This window comes from Marmota marmota, unplaced genomic scaffold, assembly GCF_001458135.2.
Source record: "Marmota marmota marmota unplaced genomic scaffold, marMar, whole genome shotgun sequence".
Classification (NCBI taxonomy): Eukaryota; Metazoa; Chordata; class Mammalia; order Rodentia; family Sciuridae; genus Marmota; species Marmota marmota.
This window is the reverse complement of record NW_026000283.1, coordinates 4,279,417-4,288,113: the sequence shown is the minus strand read 5'-3', so window position 1 is coordinate 4,288,113 and position 8,697 is coordinate 4,279,417. Positions and strand designations below refer to the sequence as shown.

General features: G+C 34.5%; 1 non-coding gene across 1 annotated transcript; it reads right to left on the bottom strand.

Moving 5' to 3' along the window:
* Nucleotides 1–5,442: 5,442 nt before the first annotated feature.
* Trnaa-ugc lies at nt 5,443–5,515 on the bottom strand. The gene has a single exon. It is a non-coding gene; the product is annotated as a tRNA-Ala (tRNA).
* Nucleotides 5,516–8,697: the final 3,182 nt, after the last annotated feature.

The window sequence follows — 8,697 nt, the reverse complement described above, 5'->3', positions numbered from 1 at the left end:
CCTTCTGAAATAAAACACTAAAAACATAAAAGAAAAACTATATACTAAAATCCATGGAAACTCTTTGGACTCAGAATTGAGCATCCTTAGTGTCTACACAGTTATATCCATCCATTCCACCTCCACTAGATTGCTTGGCTACCAACTCACTGTCTTGACTTCAATAATAATTTGTAAACTTAAAAAACATTTAATTGCAGCATAATAAAATGCTAAGTTTTTTCTTCCTCTACTTCGGGTACTTGATTCTTTGAAATTAGACACAGAGGTGACCTAATAGTTATCTCATTAAAGTTCCCTTTGTTGATTCAAGCCCTTTATTAAAATATCTGCCTCTTGAAAAATATTTACTTCAAGATAGTAAAACATACTGTTATCATGTGTCAAGTTAAGGCATAAAATTTTAAATATTTTTAAAATCATTGATAAAAAGAAATACAGAGTTGGTTCAAAGCAGAGTCCCAAAGCATTCCACTAGAGACTTTTCTCAATTAATCAGTATTGAAGGTATCTGGCCATTTAGTCAGCAATGAATGTAATCCATTGTATAATAAGCTATTTTCTTCAGAAGTGTGTCATGAAATATTTTGTTCAAAGACATTTAGTATTCATACTATGAATATGACATTTCCCCTTTAAATAGATCACATTTATATTTTCACTGAGAATAATGATTAATAACATCTAGAGGGGAAGCACAAGATCTCATTTTTCTATAATTATCTCCTTAAGCTATGTACTTACCTGCATAATCTAGAGGAAAGGAAAGTGCATATATTGGAAGTGCAAAATTAATTGACAAGTTCTTATCCGAGAAGTGAATAGGCATAAACATAGAATGTTAGGTACTTAGAAACACATTTGTCCAGATAAATTCTGTTGTATTTGAAGAATAGGTTGTTCACACAGATCAATAATTCAGGCTTTCTAACTCACATTCTTGGACTCCCTTTACATCAGAATGACTACAGACAAAAGAAATGGTAAGGGATCCTATGCTAACAACACAGACAACTGTCACCAATTACTGAATTAGATGCTACAGAAGATTGTGGCTTTCAATTTAAATGTTTCTAATCTTTTTATGAACCACACAATCATTGTTTTCTATGTTTAATTAGGACATATGCTTTCCTGAATATATTAAAGGTCCATTGTAATTTCCTATAAATGCTACCTACCTCCACATTGTCCAAAGGGTTATGGCAGAGCCCATGATCATTGTCACTCTAGGATTGTGAATTTCTTATAATCAATCAGTAGCTCATCAATTCATCTCAGAATTTCAGAAACTATTGATTAAATCGTCCTGAATGACAAAAGTGGCAATTTCTTATAGATGAGCACAAAAGGTTTTTAAAAATACTATATCTTCTGCCATGTGACCAGCACGCTAGCTTCATACTAGAGGTTCTAAGCATAGAAGTTAACTAGTGAGATCAAAATAAACACACACAAACTCAATTTACCTTTTTCTTTGACCAGGTCTGAGATGGCTCCCCATCTGGCTCCTGCCTCGAGCCACCCGGTGGGGCAGCAAGGTTTACATAAGAGACTAGCAGGAGAGAGAGAGAGGCAGGGCACGCCAGAGAGTGGCCTTTTATTGGGGAACAAGAAATTCAGGGGAAAATTCCATCCAATGAAGGTCAAGGGGGACAGCATTCCAAGGTCAGGGTCAGTGATTGGTCTCAGGGTCAATGGTCAGTCACACCCCAACAGAGATGGGCTCTCGCACCTATAAAGGGTGGGGATTAGTTCTGACACAGCTTGGCCAGTACGCCTCATACCCAGTCAGGGAGGTGCCCAATCACGTGCGAGAACGGCTTCCCACAATATCTTTCTTAAATGAGAATTAATAATTCTTATGGCATAACATTTATCTTCTAACCTGTATAAATCAGTGCTTTTTACATCTCACAAAATTGTGCAACTATCACTACCAATTCCATAACATTTGTTTCCAAAATAAACTCATACTTATTTGCATCCTTCAACTGTCATTTCTGAAAGCAAAAATAACTGAAATGGGAAACAGACCTCAACGGATCAGCAAGCTTTCTTTATTAAGCAGTGGAATGGCACATTTTTTGAGAGAGAAACTGGTGGTTCATTACAGGAGGGTTTTAAGTTTTATAGGGTTTGTTTGAGATTTGATTTATAGGTTTGATTGAGATCTGATTCACAACAAATGAGATTTGAATCATTTGTAAAATATGTTGGTTGGGCAGCTAGAGGGAACAATTGTGCAAGTTCAAAGCCCAAATCAGGAAACACTTGCAAAAATTCAAAACCCATTGTTGCTGGGCAAAGGTGAATGAATGTCCAGAGCCCAGAGCTCATTGTGACACCCACCTGGGGTCACACTGTCTTCCTTTCTTCCTGGAGGTTATTATTCCCTTTTTTGGGGGGAGGTTGTTATTTTTCTTATCCTTCAGTTTATTTTTTGCATTTATTTATGAAGAATTTTAGAGTATAACACAGAAGGGAAGAAGCAGAAATAACTAGGATACACATATGGTAAATGATGTAAGATAATAGAACATAGATATAAAAGAAGATGGCAAGCTAATTTTAATATAGGTAGTCAGAAAATAATTCATGGAAATGACCTATATCTGAACAGAACATTAAAATATTGGTAAAATTACACCAGATGGAGACAAGCACTTACTAATATAAAATTCACATGGAATTGACCATTTAGACAGTTTTGAGTTCAAATTCTAGCTCTTTCACTTAAAAATTGTGTGACTTTATACAACATTTTAAATATCTGAGAGTCTGAACATACTACTTTGTAAAAATATTATTGCCTACTTTGATGACTTTTGTAAAGGTTATTAAAATATTATATAGATTGTTAGTGCCATTTTTGGCACATATGTCTTGAAACCTGAGTTTTGAGATGAGACTAGATTCCCTGCTTCACCAATTTCCTCTGGGTTCTTGTCTCGCAAATTTTGAAGAATAAAATGCAAGGATAATCACAGAAGGGAAGATTAAATGGAACAAGATTTATTTAAGTGAGAAGACATAGCATGCCCGCCATGCAGGAGGGGGCCTGATAGCAGAAAAACCTATTTTGGTGTGCTAATTTAAGAGTTTATTTATGATTCTGGGCAAAGCATGGAACAAAATTGATGTGAAATAGGTATTGTAAAGGTGTCCTGACTACTATCTGGGTTCACTCCCATCCTCCTTTCAGTAACCCATCGTTCTTCCTGTAATTTCCCTCTGTGTTCACCCCCACCTTGTGTTTTCCACAGCTGGGACAAAGGAGTTGGCTGGAGGCTTTACCACAGGTGAGCCTCAAGGTCTTTTACATTTGATATAGACTTTTGTGGTGCTTATTAATATTTCTACTGGTTAGTCTGCAGGTGTGGTTAAAGGGGTCCATTATCCTGACTGCCTGGTAATTTAACTACCTATTATATTTTACCCTCATTTAATAAAGTGGTAGTTAATAAAAATCCTTGATACTCTTCTAGGAAAAAAATGACCCAAACTGCTGTACATCAAATTAGTATAAAAACACTACTATCTAATCTTTTTATTGTTTCCTTTAACTAGCCCTGTTCATTTTAGTCTGGTAAATGTTTAACAACTGGGGCTGGGGCTGGGGCTTGCAGAGGAGGGAGAAAACTTTGATAGGTAACTTTTGACAATTCCTCTGGGAACAAATACTTTCAGTGTAGCTTATTTCAAACTATTGTTTAACAACTAGATCATATGTTTCCCACAATTTAAAAAAAAAAATCAACTCTTTAGGGGCTGGGGTTTGGCTTGGTGTTAGAGCACTTGCCTACCATGTGAGGCACTGGGTTCTCAGCACCACATTAAAAAATAATAAATCAGCTCTTTTGATTCAAACCCTTGTGGTCTGCTCCAGCACACTACTACTCATAATGCTTAAAACACCAATGTCTTGACTGTCAACTAATTGTAAAACTAGTCTTTAAATGGTTATTTTTAGGTCAAAATCCTTAGCAGATTTAATTTAATATATCAAAAAATATTAGTGTTACTGCATGTGCTAAGGAGACATCATTTATATCATTAAAATAACTAAATACAACATTGTGGTTTCTGTAAATTTATTTTCTACTTCATTTTCAGAGGAGATCAGATAGAGTTAATGAGCTTGCCTCAGAACTTGTCTGATTAACCTGAGTCATAATATCATCATCTCTAGATGATTCCAAGAATCATCCAGTATAGAGGTACCAAACTCCTTGGTCTGATTGAATACATGCTGCATAATGTATTTCCTACTGTTTGTCTTGAAACAATTTAAAGTAGCACTAATACAAATTAAGCAGGGATATTAACATTTGGAGAGAGGAAGTGATGAGTCCAATGTCTCATAGACAATCCAGTGGCAAAACTGCTTTAAAACCCAAACTGATTATTCTTTCACAACTCTTTCCCATACATGGTTGTTTGTCAGCTTATGGTTTACATAACCTAAAAAAATATGAAAAAAATAAATAAGTGGTTTCAAGTCAATTAAAATGATGCTTCATTTAAAGAGTGTTTCTTACTCTTCCTTTTGTTCTGGGTGATTTTTTTTTATAAATACTTGCCTTTATTTTGTTTATTTTACGTGGTGCTGAGGATCCAACCCAGTACCTCATGCATGCTAGGCAAGCGCTCTGCTACTGAGCTACAGTCCCAGACCTAAACTGATTTATTTTTTAGCTTTTAATTTGGTATACATTTCAATTCATTTTTTGCATAGTTACAGTTGTTACGAAAAGCTCAGTCCTTGTCCTTGATGCTAATTCATGCCAATATGAGGATGTGGTTTTGAGAAAAAGGAAAAAGAAGGTTTATTCTTTTGCTAGTAAAGGAGAAACAAACACAGGAGACTCCAGTCCCCACAACCCATCAGGTATAACAGAGGGCTTTTAAAGAAACACTTCAAGGGTTGCATTCCAGGTGTTTTCTGGTAGGGCTTCCCAGGCTTGTCAATTTGGGAGATAGTCACTTCCTAGATCCTCTGGCAGACTTATCCTTCTTGTGGTAGGTCGGCCTGCCACAGAAGTTAACTAAGGGAAGAAAAGGTAACACTGTGTTCCTAATGTTGTTAGGGAGGGGGAGAGGGGAGAAGGGAGAAGAAAACAAGTCATTTTAAAAATAACCCCCAGAGCAATGAGGGCAATATTCAAAAGTAGAAGTGGACCATTTTTATATGGTGAGGAGACACTTTATTGATTCATTTAGAGATTGGGATATGGTTAGGATAGAATGCATTTTCCAATCGATATGGAGGGATTTATGTGGTTCTTGAGTTTACTGTCTGGTTCTGTGTTCCTTGTCTCTAGAACTTGGAACACTGAACTGCTTTTACAACTATAGTTTCTAGGCATTCTATAAAGTTAGTTTCATGAAAGGGATAATTATAGAAATGCTCTTTGAGTCCCAATGTAACTTTTTTTATGGTGGTGGTGCTGGGGATTGAACCCAGGGCCTTGTGCATGCAAGGCAAGCACTCTACCAACTGAGCTATATCCCCTTGAGTCCCATTCTAAGTGCCAGTTGTTGTTTTTTTAATTAAGGGGCAGCTGAACTGAACCATTTCTCTATTTTATGCTGTACAAAATTTGTATCACCTTAAGGAAATCATGTAATAAATATAAAGAAAAAAATTTCACTATGTTTCTTTTCTCTGAGTAAATCTCAGCAGTAAGGTTTTCCAATTTGTTTTCATTTTTCTATTTCTGTGCAGTTTATTTTGAGTCCTTTTCTTTTTGTTTTTTAAGTTGCATGTGCACACACATACAATTTTCGTGTATGCAATTTGAGATGAAGACTTTTTTCTAGTTTTTAATTATCAACTTCAACATCTCCTGTAATTTCCTCCCAATGTATGTGAAACTTTGATCTGTTAGAAGTCTATTTCATTCTAGTTTTATATATGTGAAATACTGCAGGGAAACTAAATCAATCTGACACCTTTGCTCAAAATGATTACAACAAACAACTTACAATGACAAAATGAAAGCGGGGTAGTTAAGAAAAAAAGAGAAAAATGCCTAAAGTGGTGTTCAAAATATCTACTCTGGTTAAGCACAAATATTTATGAACTTCCCAACCTAGACCATTATTTACTTTGCAAATATCCATAGATTATAAACTCCAGTTGATAGTCCACTAGTCTGTCAAAATATCCTATAGAAGCTGTTTACATGGGGTGTCTATTGTGATTGGTTGAGGGCCCATGTCAAATCTACTATTACACATTTTGATTCACTTCTGATATAGGCCTATTTTTCAAAAGAGATAATATCAATCTTTTTCCTAAGTGAAGTTAATAGTATCTTCATCATGAAAAGGACGTTCATTAGTATAAAACAACAACAAATATTAGTAACAACAAAGATTATAGCTATCATTCAGGTAGTCCTCACCATCTGCTAGGCAGTGGTCTAGGCACTTTACATACATTAACTCTTAATCTTTGCAAAATGTTTATGAGAAAGAATCTATCTTATGAATGAGAAAACTGAAAAGGGGGAGGTTAGAAAACTTAACCGATATCACATAAATAGTGAATGTTAGAATTGGAATTTTACATAGTATAGCTCTAGAATCAGTTAATTAAATCCTCATTCTATAGTGAATTCATGATCATTTAATAAAACAGTCATAATATCTAATTTCATGGAAAAATATTTTTATAAACCACCTCAATTTAAGCCAACAACATTTCATCAAAATATACTCAGAAATGATTTACATTTTATACAAGGAAGGCAGTGTCAATAGCATAATGCCTACTACCATCCTGATGCTGCTGTCCTTGTTTCCCTGGCAAATGGATATGGTATGAAAGGCCTTTGCATTTTCTGACCTCAAGGACACTATTTACATCGCATTCCATGAGAATCCTCCCACTTGGAATTGTGTACTATGTATGCAAAAGCAAGGACATGTAGACTATGTGTACCATAAATACTTCTTTGTAATTCTAGAATAGGTAATTTAGGAGTTAATCTTTTGCTACCATTTTAATATTTTATTTTCACATAATTCATGGGTTTATGAATATACCTAATGCAGTTTATGGTGTTTTTTTTCTGCCCAAGAAGACTCCTCAAGAGATGCATGAATATGTAGAACAATAGGTTTTAGTTACTGCTTTGACTCTATACTAGTTAATAGTTCAGGTTTTAGAGTTAGACTGATCTGGGTTCACATCTTTTTATTGTAATTATTATATATTATGCATTGATCATGTCCATCCACCTTTCTCCTAAGCTCTCTTTCTCTGTCTTCTCTGCCATCTTGGTTTACAATTTAATGGCTATGGCATGGGGCAAGTTGCTGACTCTTAATTTCATCATCTGTAAATCCAAATATCAATGATTATAATTAGAAAGATAATATATTTAGTCCTTAGCATACTTCCAAATATATATAGGTTCTCAGTAAGGACTAGAAAATTATACTCTATGAATTGTTTTGGAACTTGTTTTTCTCACTCAATGTTTTGTCAGTTAATCATTCTTCACAGATCTCTAGCTCATTCATTTTCACTATTTTAAATGTCAGAACATTTCAAAGTATGACTGTGTATCATTTGTAGTTTTTGTTACAATATTGTACTCCAATGTAAATTCTTATACATATGTATTTGAGCAGAAAATTACTTATAAATGAGACTTTAAGCATTGAAATTATATTTATTTGTTTAGATTTTTACTACACCATGTCCAGTGAACACCGACCAGATTCATATTGTAATTTTGATATTAATAATTATAGACAGATATTTTCAAAAACACTGACAACTTTGCTCAGATAAAATAATGTTGTGAAATACTTTTCATCTGTCAAAGCAGTAAAAAAGCAATTTTTCATAATCATATAGAAGAAAGTCTGTTTAATAATAAAAAAAGCATTTGATGGAAATCTTCATTTTTAAAAATTATTAATTAAAAATTAAGGTGACTATTCATACAAAATTAATATTTTCAATAGAAAAGTCTTAAAATCCCCTGTAGCTATTCCCCCACTATATGTGTACAAATGGAGACTGCCCCCCCATGGTTTTTGTTTTGTTTTGTATTCATATAAACACTTTTTGAGTAAAGCAAGTGTTAGCAAAGTGTCAGTGTCTATGACAGCTGCAAAGGGAATCTAATTTCCTACAGCCATTTTTCTCCCTGGGGTGTAATTTACACTATAATATTCACTGCAAGCTCCAGCTCCTGTCCTGGTTGCAGAATTAACGCTTCTAGTCCTCCAATCATTACTGGTCCTTTTCTCTCTTGGCCCAGATCTTCCACTCCTGCCTCATTAGCCCCATCTGTTGGAAAATAGTAGAGTGTGTGATATTAAGTCCACTACCTTCCATGAATCATCCACTTTCTTTCCTTTATGAAGTTCTCCAGTAATTCTGCATGTTTTTCTGTTCACAAAAATTAATTTTCTCATAGCTAGACACAAATTTCTGTATTTAACAAATTTTATTTACTAGTTTACTGAGCAATTCTTTAAATGAAAGAGAAGTAAAAACCCTGATAGCTCTAAAGCCTTCTCTGTGGCTAATTTTTCTTTCTCCTTCTTCATTCTTTTTTGTTTTTAGTACCTCAAAACAATAAAGGCAGAAAATAAAGCTTTCTAGGAAAAATAATAACTTTAGGTGTACAATACCATTATCAACGATCTCATCACACCCTTCACCATATACAT